General features: G+C 42.6%; 1 protein-coding gene across 2 annotated transcripts in view; it reads left to right on the top strand.

Annotated features, from left to right (window-relative positions):
• The window catches only part of NEURL1 (neuralized E3 ubiquitin protein ligase 1), a 158,867-nt gene that overhangs the window by 99,793 nt on the left and 43,928 nt on the right, over window positions 1–15,146 (top strand). The gene's annotated exons all lie outside the window — the stretch shown is intronic.

The raw sequence follows: 15,146 nt of genomic DNA, 5'->3' as shown, positions 1-15,146 counted from the left end.
TGGATATACAGTTGGGGTTGGAGGACGAGGATGTCTTCTGCCATCCTCAGCTGAAATGGAGATAGTTTGGCATTCATGAGGACTCCATCTAGCCCCAAATGTGCAGGCTGTCAAGGTTTGGGCTATTTGAGTTTATACATCTTAGAAGAACTGAAAAGAGTCTCCAAGGACCCAACTTAAGGGGCAGCTAGGTTGCTGGGGGACCAGAGGTGTCTGCGTGCAGCCTTAGAGTTGGCTTTGCATTGTCACTGGGGGGCAAATCACAGCACTTCTCCATGTAACAGTAATTTCATGGGTCTTGTTTTCACCATGGAAAAGGTTAGATGGTACCTGCTGACCTTCATGAGCTGAAGTTCCTTCTGAAGATGAGATAATCTTGCTAGGCTGAGAGACATCCTGGCTTTTTCCTGTTGTGCAGCCTGATAATCTCTGTCAAAATGACATTTTCATGCTATATGTCAAAAACTTTAATGAAGCTTCTTTCTGATGGTTCTGCCTCCTTTCTGCACTGCTTGCTGTATTAAAAAATATGGTGGCAGGATGCCCAAAAAATATGCCCATAGCAACCTAGATGTCAGGGAAGAGGGATGTGGGTTCAGGAGGTGAAGAAATGGGACTGACCTCTTCTTGCTGCAAAAACTGCCAGCCCAAGATTGCACAAGGCAGAGGAATCAAAGAATTTCTCGGTAGCTTTTTGCTTTCTTTTAGGAGCAGAAAGATTTATCTTTTGTTGTGAATCAGCTTCACTGTTCATAGGCCAAGGTGGTGATATTTAGGCCAAGGTGGTGATATTTGAACTGGGATCTAGAATTTGGGCAAATGTCACGCCAAGGATTCAGTTAGAAAGAGCTTTTGAATGACTCCAAGTCCTCTGGCTGTTCTTGCGAGATTTGGCACCTCAGGACTCCTCCACCTGATTAATAAGGGCCCATAACTCTGGATTATGTGTTTCCTTTCAAAACACCTGAGAAATAATTTCCTATCCGTCATCCGCCCCTGCGTTGTCCTAGCATCTTCCACATCCCCTTTCACAAGGAAAATGTGACTCTTGCCAGCCACTAACTTGCCTCTAGTCTAACAGGCTCCGGACTCTCTGGTGGGTATAAAGTCCCTGAATGAAGCAGGCAGCTTCTGAGTTTACACAGTTGGCGTGGAGCTCAGATATGTATTTATAGCTCATTCCAGCAGCCTTCAGCAGGCTTTAAGCCTAGCAACTGTGCCGAAACGTCTTCGACTTGAGTCCTATCTCGATTCATTATTACACAGGACTAAAAGTCAGAGCAGGGAAATCGTCGGCTGTGTTGCCTCTGGATCCTATAGACATACCCACTGCAATGCTCTGCACGCCTGTTTTAGTGTAGCAGACCACACATATAGTACAGGACAACTTGCCAAAAACTCCTGGGACTTGACAAATGAATTTCATAGCTTAGCTACAAACATATGGTCGAATTCAGCGTGGTATGGCATGCAGGGCATCTGATGGAGACTGGGGATGCTGGAGTGGTATGTTGAACAGAAGAGCCTAGCATTTCAGATTCCAGTTCAGTGATTTATTCCCCCTCCAACTCTAAACATGTTCCTTGTTCTTGAGCCTCACTATTTTCCCAATGACTGTAGCGTTGCAGGGTCATACTGCACCTCTGCTCTGCCTCCATATGCTTTTATGTGTATTTCACCCAAGAATCTGACCAAAAGCTTTACCATTTCTGGTGGCTGTCTTTCTGTTTATCACGGAATTATTCCCTCCCCACTCCCAATAATGTAACTTCACTTCCAAAATCAGACTTGCCTGAAGGAAAGACGTGCAGCAGTAAGTCTTGTGTCACTGCAAGATCCCAGCTCTGCAGGGGAATGCACAGTGTGCATTTATGTCCCCAAAAGTCACAGCTTCCAAAACTTTACATTTTTGTTTCAGTTATCTGCATTACAGTAGTAGTTCCAGCCAAAATAAGGGACCCAGTAAAGCAGGGCAATGACCAAGTCTAGTGACACTGTTCCTGTCTTACAGATTTAATAAAGAGAGACTTGAACAAAAGGAGGCCCAAACCCTGGGAGAGTTAAATCATTTGCCAGAGATTATACAGCAATGTCACCCGACTCAGGGGTGCCATCAGCCTTGTTGCCCAGCTCAGTCCTGCCTCTCTCTCTATCAGCATCACAGGCATTGCACAACACTCTGGCATCACTAAATTGCGCCTGTGGATGAAAGAGAAACAGCTGGTTTGTACCTTAATTTTTCATTTCCTTCTGCTTATGGCTTTACCTATAGCATCAGCCTTACTGATAATTACCCACATGTCATTACTGCTGTCAATGCACAGGCTGATGTGGCTGTCGCAGATGTTCCTGGGTCCGACTGCCCTTGCTGTATGTTCAGAAGCAGAGCCCTTTAAGCAGCTTCTTTGCCTGCTTGATTTTGTTCTGAAACAGGTAAAAAAGGCTTGCATGGTCCACTGCATCTCAGCCGAGGGGAGGTCAGGAATGGAGTTTGGACCACGTCTTGCCCGTCACTGCTGACTCCAGCCTGACTCACTGCTGGAGTGAGTCAAAATGAGAGACTGGCTTAAATCCACCTTGAAGGTGGCTTCAGTGATGAGGTTCACAGTGCTCACACGCTCGGTCACAGGTGAGAGGCTCCTCCTTGCTCTCCTTGCCTCTACCCACATTATAGAGATGAAAAAGCTTAAATTCACCCAGGAATCTGGTCTCCTCTGACCACAAGGTCTCAGCTGGTTTCCTGCCACAATGTAAAGGCCCGCATAGGGGAGGTTGTTGCAATGAAGTGCATGCATGTTCTGTGTTTTAGGGCATGAGTTTCAGTGTAGATGCAGGCTTATGTGACCTGTAAACATGCCCTTATACAGTGACTCTCCTGCCAACATGCTCAACTTGCAGGCAGGATGGTTTACAGCTCTGCTTCCCTTTTTGGGCAGCTAGTTTGCACAAGTGCACTTTTACATTCCAGGATAATTTAAAGCAATATTTACTAGAAATGTGGCTTAGCCTTATGTTATCACTTCAACATACACACATGCTCATTCACACTTTAAAAAGAGTCCGAGAAAAATGGAATATAAGCAATCTGCTGCCTTGCTGCTATAATAAAGCATTAAAAAAGAAAAGGAAAGGACCAGCTGTTTAAATCCTGGGGTCTTCAGAGCCCTGGAGGAAGGATGGCAGCTCATGGGAATGAAATGATGTTGTCTCACATTAGCCTGCTTCTTTCAAGCACTTGGCTACTGAGCCTGGCATAGACTAAGAAATGTTCATGTACGCTTTCTATGGACTCACTGCAGGACAGCAAGGGTGACAGCTTTCCTCAGTGATGTGTACGTTAAAGCATAATGTGTGTTTTCAGCATTTTCCTGTACCTTTTGGTGGGGAATTCCAGGTTCACCTGTTGTATGGTGCCTTTTTGAAAATTGCACCATTTTTATTGGCAGTGACATTGTAGCACAAGATTGCAGAATGGTTAAGATTGGAAAGGACCTATGAAGATCATCTAGTCCTACCATCTAGTGTCTTTCCTTTCAAAGCACAACACATGCTCTAAAAGTATGGAAAAATGGGACTGCAAAGAAATTATGATTTCAGCATACCCCTCTACCCACCCTGTATTTCCAGTGGGGTAATGTTCATTTTCCTTAGTCCTATTCATTACTAGTATGGTCAGCAACCAAACCCCTTTACTATTTATTACTATGTTCACCTCTTCTCCCATCCATCTGTGTTTTCATTCGTGCAGTATTTCAAAGTAGTCTTGGTCTTTTACCAGCACAGACTTGGAAAACCAAGGATAATTTTATTTAGATTGGCACACTGAGAGGCACCTGTTGAAAGCAAAGCTTCACCACCTCTTGTAAATATAAAATATGTGAAAAAATAGTAAGACCTTGCAAACTGGGAAAATTTTAAATGCATATGTATTAAATGTGCATGTATTAGATTTACCTGAAGTAGAAACAGTATATATACTTCAGTCATAAATACGTATACAGATCCTAGTAGAATTAACTGGCAGTGCTGTATATTATATTAGATATTTGGGAAATCTTTTCTTTCTCCAGATTCCCTTCCTAGCTTCTTATTGCTTCATGTTTGCAAAGTATCAAAAGTCAAAATGCGAACTGATCATGGATGGAAATGTACCCATCTCGGGACTCAAGCTAGTGTATATTTGACAAGGAAGTTGCACATTTTGTTGGGAAAGAAGGAAACATGGTTTTCTTTCTTCACTCTTGTCAGTACTTAGGTAAATTGAATCTCTAGCTCCAGGGCACCTTTAGAAGAAACATTAAATAAGCCTCAAGTGAGGTGGATTTATGGGCAAATTTCAGGTGTGAATGGTATAAGACTGATGATAAATCTAATTTATCGCATGCATCTGCAGTTTTACCATGTGGTTATTACTATTTTATTTTCCAAGTGGAAAACTTATTTTCCATTGCCCACGGGAATCCATTTCTGTTGCTATTCTGACACATGCAAATACGCAGACTGATCTGCCGAGAGTGCTTTGCACTAAACAAAATTGGATAATCAAATATGACTGCAGTGTATTTTTATAGTGTATTGTTGAAAGTGGAAGCTATAAACTATTTACCCTCTCTGTGGAAGTCTGTGACTATCTGATGGAAAAGAATAATATGTGTTTAAACAGAGTCCTACTTAATGAAGGCAAGATATACACGACCTGCAAACAGTCAGTTGTCATTGTTTTTCCGCATCTCCTAAGGGGAGAGGGAATTTAAATTGCTCATAAGGTTTTATTGTCTGTAGCTGTTGTCTCTATGGCAGCTGCAGGAAGCTCTCTAACACGGCTGAAAATGTGAAAACAGTTTAATAAATAACTCATCTCTTGCCATTTTAATTAATCCCTGCTTTGCTGTAGCACCTCTGGAGGGACGTATTTTTCCAGATGCAATGGGTACCCGAAAGTTGGCCCACAGCCCAAAGGCAGCTCCTTATGCTTGAAGGTCTGTCTGTCCTGCAGGTCTGTCTGTCTGTCTTGCTTATGATGATAAGGCTGCCGGACACAGCACTTTCAAGCAAGCCAGAGCTCATCTTGGCCACGTGAACGCAGTGGCTTTTTTTTCTTCTCTTTGCATTTGGTTGTAAACAGCAGAGAATTTATGCCCATGAGCCTGGGCTGGCCCGCGGGGGAAGGCAGCATCTCCCCGACCCTGCCCTGCCCTGCCCTGCCCTCCCGCTGCCTGCGCAGGCAGCGCTGCGGGGTTCAGGCTGTGCGGTTGAATGGCAAATACCAAGTAAGTCAGAACAGCCAGATGCCAAGTAAAATAAGGTCTCTGAGGTATCAGCATTTCAGGCTTCACCGGGTCTCGATGAGGTGTTGAATTACGCAATTGCACAGAGGCTGTGTGCATTACATATATTTTATCAGTGTTGCTCGTTGGTGTACCTGTTGCTTTCACCTGAACCACTCTTGCCTTAGCAGGACTGCTCGTGGAGCTAAGGCATGGCTACAGGTGAACACAAAGGACAAAATCTGGCACATAATGTGCTATTGGGCACATTATATCCACAAAATATCCACATTGGCATCAGGAGAGCCTGCAAGTGAACCTAGGTAGGAATAAATTTAAGAGGGATTAGTCTGGCTATTATTGCCCAGACTGAGAAAAATGAAGACTGTAACAAGACAGAATGACCAGTGGAAAAATAAATTCTGTGATTTATAAAGTTTCTTTAGTTCTGGTAAGCTGAAATATTGTTCCTAACACAGGCAAGAAGGGCTGTATAATAATATTTTCCATGTTACCCATAAAAGCCCAAGGAAATACAAAAACTCTGACAATATTAAGTGGTGTTTACATTATGGGTATGTGTACACTGTAGTTCAGAAGCTGACACTGCAAAGGTAGGGCCCTGTGTTAAAAAAAGTGATGTCTTCGCATTAAATATCTGTTGTGATGATTGATTTGGCTGTTGCTTTAAGGAGGTAGATGTTGCTGGTTTACGCTAAGAAGTTTATCTTGCCTTTGCTTTGCTAAGTGTTGTTATTTTTTAGCAGAAGTGTGGAACCTGTAGTCTGGAAACAGTGATGCCAATTAAAAGGGCTTTGACCTTCTTTTACTTCTACTAAAGGTATAAACTACTGGAATAATTGAATATATACTGAATTTATTACACAGCTATAGTTAGTTACAGAAGTTTCTAGTATAGACAGGGCCTTAAAGAATAATACACACCACTAATGGAGCAGTGTATTCTTTTGAGAAACATTTCAGAGAGTTCCTTATGTTAGCAAAGATCTTGGCATTTTGATTTAAACCATTAGGATAAGATATCTATGCTGTTTTTTAAAAAAATACATTCTCTTAACTGATAGTTAATGCTGCATATAATTGTATTTTCTTTAGTTTGTCTAATGTGGTTCCTATTGTAATTCTGTAAGAAATAAGTGTCTTTAAAAAGAAACGTGGAGAGAATATGTTGGTACAGAGAATTAATCTTTGCAGCTTTCTTAATACCTTTCTCCAAAATATTCAGCAAAATAGTTTAAACTGTACAAACCTTGGGCTGTAATGCTGAAAGCTAATTCCTCTTCATTCATAAAGGTATAGCTTGACAGAAAGAGTGCATTTACTCTGGTGTAAGACAGTTGGAGCTGGAGGTAAGTTCTAGATGTGAATTGAGTAGATGATCTGATAAAAGTTTAACGATTTATTGTCCTAATCTTGCGATTCCAGCTGTTCCAGCTGTGGAGGCTCTTTCCCCTAAGCCTGTATGACAGATGACAGCTAAACGTTGCTTATATGATAAAACTAAACACCAGCTCTGTACAGTATGTCTCTGCTGGCATGAGATAGCACTTTGTCATTTCAACATCTAATTGGCATCACAGCTGCTGAATATGCAATTTACCGTGCAGAGGATATGATTTTGTTATCCCTGTAGGTGTCTGGGTTATTGAAAAAGTTTGACACCTTTAATAAAATTAAATTGGCTTTTCCATCTGTATCAGCAACAGAGCTAAAAATGAGATTGCTTTGTACTCCAAAGTCTCCATTTTTTTTTCCAAGGTGTATAAGCAGAACTGTTGTTTTTGGGCTCAGTCTGGAAATCCTTACCTATAGCCCAACTCTACTCTCAGTTTTACCAGCCTAAATTTGCAGCCACCTGTGGAGTCGCTCTGGTTTTACACTGTGAGCAGAATCTAGCCCCGGGTTTTTTCTCATTTATCACTTCTCTTTGGCCAAACACTGAGCAGCAGAAGCTCCTCCAGACTTTGCCTGGCTTGTCCTGAAGAAAACGAAACATTTTGCCTCAGGGAACCTGTGCTGATTCAAGCCAGGACCTCTCCTTCCATGTACCCTTGTCCAAGCCAGCAGAAATGAGCCTCTTGGGGTCTTTGTAACTGTAGCTATTCACAAGTGGCTGAAAGATGGTAAAAATGCAGGTGGTATCATCTGCCTGTGCAGACTCAGATGATCTTTCATTAGTGACTCAGGTCTGCACTCACTGAAAGCTGCTCTCCCAGCACTGATGGACTGGTGCAGCAATGCCCAGCCCAGTCAAGTATGCAGTGCCACCTGCCACAGTGTTAAACTCTCACCAAACGGTGCTATCAATATAACTGTTGCTAAATTATGGTGCATTCTTGCATCACAAAGTTATTGTCCATGTGTGATGCATAAAAGTGTGCCTGATACCTGCTACCAGTAACTGGCCTTAGACACCAAGTTTCACACGAAATCACGATGCTAATGCATGGGCTAGAATGACCCATTGGTTCATTTATGCCAAAGATATTAATTAGTTGGGATTTCATAGGCAGAAAGAGCCTCTTTGCTCATCAGCTGTACGTGACTTTTCTGATGTGTACGAAATGCAATTCATATGACTGTGTGTCTGTACAAACAATACAGTGCAACTTTGGGGTTGTCCAGATAGAGGATATATTGAATCAAATGAAAGAATTTCTTAAAAAGTAAAATTTTCAGTGGTGCTTCCAGGGCAGGCAAATGCAAAGGCATCGCTGGTGCTCTGGGGAAGGGTTTGGGGAGAATGGGAGCGTGCATGGAGGAGGGATCCCTGTGCTGCCCCACGTGTGTGTGTGCTCTTCCCTGCAAATCTGCTTCACCCCGTGCTGGAGGCAGAGCCTGAGGCTGAGTGGGCCCTTGGTCTTGCACCACTCTTCTTTTGTCCTCAGCTTGCTGCAGTCTTGTCCCTAGTCCTGGCCTTAGCTTGGGACACGCACACTGGGTCACTGAAGCTCCACTGAATCCAGTGTCTTATCTCTGACAACGACCAACATCTCTAGGTCCTCGGAAAAACTTTCTGCAAGTGCAGGTGTTATTTTCTCCTGCCTTTCATCTTTAGTTATGCTGAGCTACTACTTCTGTTCTCCAAGACATACTATCTGTGTTGAATCAACTCCCAATTTTGATGCAGACTTTACATCAGCTCTGTTTACGATGCAGCTGATCCTGCAAGGTGCTGTGCTCAGTGAGACACTGGGCTCCTCTCTCCTGCTCAGGCATTTAGGAAAATCTGGATCTTGCATTCTTCTATCACACTCTCTTAATCACATTTTCATTTATATGTTCTTCTGACAGTATTACATGTTTCCCCTATGTTGTGGCATTTGGTGAACATATCGTCCCTTGTACTGACATGCACTAGGTAAGTGCTTCTTCCTATTAACATGGGAATTATAGCAGGTTACTGTTGGCAGAACTTTGCGAAATTTATAAAAAGCATTTCCATGTATATAGGCTAGAACAGTATGTCTAGCCACTTACAAGTTTTGATTCTCATGCTTTAGTATCATTTTGATGTCAAAGGCCTTTACAGAAATATTTTAAAAGAAATTTCCATTCCATCTGCTCCTATTAGATTTTGAAATTAAACTTATTTAGGATGGGTAAATTTTTAGTCTGTAGCTAGGGATAAAAGATTAATACATCAGATTGCTGGCCACTGAATCAAATCTTGTGCCACTGGCTATGGCTGGTGTGCTTAAGGAGATGAAAATCTCTTGTGCTGCATCTGGCCACCGGTGTGACCCTTCACGGACAATTACTTCTCTTCAGGAAAAAAAAAATGTTTAATTGCTCTATCTTCTTTTAAGAGGATAAAGACCACTCCAGGGAAAAAGCCTTTAGAATCCAATAATCCTATTCCTGCGCTGGTACCATGCCAATAAATACTGCACCACTTGCACGGAAAGATCTGAAGCCTCCGAAATCTTTAATGCAGAGTGTTCCCTCTTTCTCTGCACGCCTGAGTCCGGAGGACCCCAGCACCTCAGAGCCATATAAGTGTTTACTTGAACAGGGAGATCGATGGCAATTTGTTCAATGTGTTTCCATAGACATTTGCATTTCCTCCTCATTCTGCAGTGGTGTTTCCCTGGTTGATTTTCTTTGCCCTCTTTGGTGTCTGTAGGCAGCAGCGATCACTCTCCTGAGACTTTTACAGGCATCAGCAGACAGCTCTGTTATCCCAGCATGGCTTGTGTGAAAGGATCTTTTTGACAAAAACACCGGTCCTGTTGGTTTCTGCCCCTGTTTCTAGGCCTGGTTCGTTCTAGCTGGATCTGATTTAATGACTCCATACGCTGGAGTATGCTCATGTCTGAGGTGAGCCTTGATGTTGCCTGCATTTGTCAAAACACTTTTTTATTGCTTCGTTCCTCACATGGTAGAGTCTGCAGATCTTGACTGTAACGCTGCTTGCCCAGGTGGAAGGAAATTGGTCTCATGCTGAAGGTCAGTGCTAGAAACAGTTGGAAAGAAAACTGAACTGATGGAGAATTTCACTGCGGAGCTGCAGGGACTGGCAATTTCAACTCAGCCTAATTGGCTCACTCAAGAGAAATACATAAATAATTTGGTCTTAGGCCATAATCACTGTTATGACTATTTGTATGATAATTTCTAGTGCTTCAGTTTTGGATGTGAGACCTAAAAGACCAATGCTCCATAAAAAACAGATAAGCTCCAAAGAGTCAAACTAACGATCTAATGCTGAGGCAGAGGGTGCTCTACATTGGCAGGCTAAGGGATGAAAGCTGGTGGAGGAAAAATTCAAGTGGGAAGTAAAATACTGTTTTAAAGGTGTGTAGTTTCCAACTGGACAGATTATCCGTTCTCAGTTGCTCAGAAAAGAAGACTGCATAGGCTGCAGGGCCTGAGTTCAACAGGATGGTTAACTACTTACCCACCTCTTATGCATATGTAGTTGTATGTGGTATGCGAGAAATCAGGTATATGCTTGAGTAAGTATGTTAATTCACATTCCTAAAGATAGCCATGTGCTTAAGTGCTTAGCTGGATCTTTTTCTTTGCCATCTGCTTGTAACTGGCTTCTGTGCAGGGCTTGCTGGGTCAAAACCAGTGGTCTGTGGTTACTCAGTAATCAATGGTTATGCAGGGATTAGGCTCTGTGCTTAATGGTTTTTCTGAGAAGCAAAGACTCTTTTAGGAGAAGGAGGAGGAGAGAGATGAGCATGAGCAGGGGAGGCTGGAATGCACTGCTGAAGTTGGAGGGGAGGTAGAGAGGTTGCCTCCCAGCAATGCTTGCTTTTCTTGGAAAACATGGCTAGTTTCTGTGCAGGAAGTTTTAAGAAGGGGTCCAGAAGCGTGAGGGGAGCAGGGAGACGAAAGCATGGAAACAGGGTGAACTGCTGTCTGAAAGCAATGGAAGAAGGACAGGTTTGGCAAAGAGAGATCAGGTTATATTGATGGGGAAGGCAAGAACAACCCAGCGACCAAGATACCATCCCTTTCTTGCCTGGTTTCTTCATTCACGTAAGGGTGAATTTGCACTTGTAAATCACTGGCTCATTTTGACTTTGTGTTGATAATTCATAACCCAAAGGCTTTGGTTTCCTTTTTTTTTTATTCCCCCTTTATCTGGACAGCACAGGGTGTTAGGTGTGTGTGAACTGTTTTGCATGGGTCACTGTGGATGCCTGGCATGTTCCTTGAAGATAAGTGAGCTCTTTTATCAGGTCAAGTACATACTACTGACACTCTCTCTATCAAAGGGATCACGAAGATACAGGAGAAAAACGACACATCTGAGTCAGATGTGTTTCTTATGTCCCAAATTAGATTGGTGGCTTTTTGTTCTGCTCTTGATAACACCTGTTCCTCTTTGTGCAATGGCTCTTTTCATCATATAGTTAATTTATTGTAGAAGTCTTCTGCTAATAACAAACATTGACAGATCTATCAAAGAGGTGTTTTGGATGAAGGTGAGCAGGCTGTGTGAGGAGAGAGGAGATACTCTTTTGTTTGTCAGTGCTTTGTGGTGGGGATTTCACACTCCTCAGTCTGTGTCTGTGGAATTTGCTGCCAGATAAACTCCTGTCTATTGAGTTGCACTTTAGAGTCTAATCTTCCACTTAGTAGCATCTCTAGCTTATTTGGCTGAGAAAAAAACCCGAACTCTTTAGAATATGTACTGAGTGCAGTATTTTCCTGCAGAGGGTTTAGTTACAATGGACAATGTAGAAAAATAATGCAAATTAATTGCAAACATGGCTTTTAAAAAGGACTAGTTATGCTAGCCTGAATAATTTCTATGAGCAAGCATTTAGAATTGAAATAGACTGACTTTGGTTTAGCTAGATTCAGAGTGAGCTCAGCTGACATTTGATTCACTTTAAGAGTTTTGCTGGCAACCACAAAAGTGAGAAAAAAAATCTTAGCCTCTCTCTGAGACAGGCACAGGGGTAAATGGCGGCCACTGGAGAAACCCAGGCAGCCATCTCTTCCTGGCTTTAGCAGAAGGGTGAAAACCAGCAGTGAATGATAGGAGCTTCTCAAACTGTTCTGGATAGACCTAAAGATAACTTCACCATGACTCCTGGAGATGTGTCACTGTTGGTTATTCTGGCATAAGTGTTGTCCAGGGCATATTCGGAGCCAGCAATCCTAGATGCTTACAACTGCTGTCCCCTCCTCAGGATGTTCCTATTGGCAGCTATTTGACCAAGCTATTATTTTATGGTATATTTAGTTTTTTTAATCTTTCCTCACTGTCAGTCTCTCCAGCCCAATAATCATGTTTTCTTCTTTACCACAGCCTCCATATCCTGCTGTCATTCTAAAAATGCTTCTGTGATGTTAAATCTTTTCCAGTTATATGATTAGAATTAATTCATTCTGACACAGCCATGAAAAACTGATTCAATTCCTTTTTTTGGTATATCAGTCACAGTCCTTGATCACAAATCAGCATGAGTCAGAATTTCCCAGGTTGTTATTTCCTCAGAAAGGCTGATTGCAACCCTGTCTCCATATTTAATATCCTTTTTCTGACTGCGGTGGAGCCGAGCAGTCGAGGCTGCAGTGATTTTGTCTGGAGACCTGTCTGTTGTTCTGGCATTTGATGCCACAGGTGGAAAAGGTGGTACCAAAGAATATCCCAGACCAGTTCTAGTGTTGCAGTTTCCCATCATCAGGTAGTTGAGTCCACACTAGCTTTACAGCATAAAGATGACTACAGAAACTAGCAGGATTTATTTCTCTGGAAACTAAGAAATCTTGGTTCACAGGTGGGGAGGGAACACAGTGGCTTTATCAGCTTGTACCAGGACATAAGAATTCAGTAACAACGGGTTTTCAAACTGGCTGTATTGTGCTGAGGTCTTCTGCCAAAATGGGCTGTCCTGAAATGTTTCGGATAGATAGGTTTTGAATCCTTTTGGGTTCAACTGGTTAAATGAGTAGCTTATCTGGAGTTACTAAAAGTAGACCAGAGTGAAAAATAAGTGGGAAATACTCTCATTGGGGCCCTTATCATTCATTTATTCTCTCCAATGCATGTTTCTCTCTCAAATTTTATGTCTGGAGGCCAGAACCATGTTGGCTGCCCATTGAAAGAGTGGAGTGCCATCAGTCTGTTCTTCTGCATTCGGCTGTGCTGTGGCCAGGAGCGGTTTGGAGGCATGAGGAGGCTTCCCTTTCCTTACACAGAGCCTCTGGCTCTGGAAGCAAATACAGGAGGAAATCCTGCTTCCACTCGCCATTGTACCTCTCCTTGTTCTGAAGGATGTGCTGTCGGCTGAGCAGCAGCTGAAAGGGCTGCAGGAAGGAGCAGGCATTGCTGCTCGCAGGTCAGAGGAGGCAGGTGAGATCCCTGAGCCTGCCCCAGGGGGTTTGTCACTGCACAAATTCAATGTCCAGCTTGAGGACTAAGGAACCGTTTCCATGTTTTCTATTGATTGCTGCAGTTTCCTTTTGTGGTTCTCTTGGGTTCTTCAAATAGGGCAGTAGTAGCTTTAATACCCAGTTGGGTTTTTTGCTTGCTTGTTTGTTTCCTACCAAGCTCTAGGAATATTTTTTTTTCACATGAAAAGAGAAAAAAAATGCCTAGACAGAGATTGGGCCATTATTTTTATGAGGGAAGAATATTTATTAGGATTTAATTGTGCAGGAAAAGCAACCAAGCACTGCCTGCAGGGAAAAGCCTTTACACACTGGTGTGAGTACATCAGATCAATAAGTAATGGTTAAGAGGAAGGGACAAAAAGCCATCCTTAATTTTAGTGGTAAAGGATTCAGCTCCCGATTCAGGCTCAGATTTCTCATCTTCCTGAGACAAATCACACAAGTGCCTGCTTTCTGCAGGATGGAGATACCGCTTTTCTTCCTGACAGGGAACTGTGGGTTTCAACTCCTCTGAGTTATTGGACTCCTCATATGCTAAAGTGGGCAAGCCAAGCTACCAGTCCAACAGAAGTGCCTTGTCTTTGTTTGATTTGTGCGCCTTGCATGTGTGTTTCTGGCAGAGACATGAGTTACTGTTTCATGATTCGATTTTCTATTGTGTTGCATATGCCAAAGGCTGCACTGTGGTGCTCCTACCCTGCTAGACACAACCGTTATTAAAGCTTAGGTGAGTGAACTCAATTTCCCCTAAAATTTCCAAAGAATTCTAGGCATTATTGGTAAGGATAATTAGGATAAGATGCTAGTACACTGAGCAGAATGGGTGGCCTTTGTGAGGCTCATCCATTATTAATCAGCCATGTAATTTCCCTTAAGTGACAAGGTGCGATTGCTTTTTTTTTAGGCCCAATTGCATCTTCATGCTATGAGCAGAGATGAGATCCTCTCGCCTGCATTATTGTGAATTACCCATTTGGGAAATGAGGATGCTGTGTGTTGGAGATACTGCCTGGGAGCTCGCTCGTGACACAGAGGGACAATCAGATGCTGAATAAGCAAGAAATTAATTCTTCCTTCCCTTTCTCCTTTCCACATAAGAGACGGGTTCATTTTTGCTGGAGCCTGCGTAAAGGCTGCAGTATGGAGCCAGTGTGTGCTGTCACACTTAACCTTTGGCATGTCAGAAAGCAGCTTATGGCGGGAGCAAAAAGCCTTCTCTGATGGTGGTATCTGCTGAGCGTGCCTGCAGTGTGGAGGGGGCCTGGGGGGAGCCGAGTGCAGGGGTACCAGCCGTACATTAAAACATTGGAAAACAAACTCCTCACAGATGAAGCAAATGTAGTACTCTGATTTAATACAACCTAATAGTTGTGCTTCAAATGACTTATAATGAAGAACAAATCAGTATAATCTTCGTTAAAAACAGAGTGATAGCATAATAAACATAACCTTATTGAACTCAAGGAAGCATAAATCACTTGTAATTCAAAAGCATTATAAAAAATAATTATGATTCACTGCTGAACTCTGTTTTACAGTCTGTGAAGACTTTTTATGTTTTGCTTTCAAAAAGGCATTTCTCTTAATCAAAGTTGTTGCAATTAGAGGGAGTGGTAATGATCCAGAAGATAGCTGAGTGATGTTGCCTTTTGAGGATCTCTACAGCTGCCATTTTCATAGCGTGAATAGTGATGCTTGGTGTTGGCGGAGAAGCTCCCGTGGATCAGAGCTCCAGCAATTGGAAATGTGTTTTGCAATACACCCCCATTCCCCCAAACCTACCATGATGTTGAATTCCATCCACTTAAAACAGAGCCTATGTTTAACAATAATTTAAATCATTATCCTGCCTGTCAGCTTGGAGTTAAGGGACTATGCAACTGCGATTCTCTGTTTAGAAACTGCCTGGAATAATAACTTTCAGATGTCTCAAATATGCACCACTTATCTATAACATCTAAATACAAATGTCTCCCCGCTGAGCAAGCAGCCCGACAC

Source organism: Gymnogyps californianus, chromosome 6 (genome assembly GCF_018139145.2).
Source record: "Gymnogyps californianus isolate 813 chromosome 6, ASM1813914v2, whole genome shotgun sequence".
Lineage (NCBI taxonomy): Eukaryota > Metazoa > Chordata > Aves > Accipitriformes > Cathartidae > Gymnogyps > Gymnogyps californianus.
Note: the sequence above shows the minus strand (reverse complement) of the source record. Positions and strands in the feature narration are given on the sequence as shown.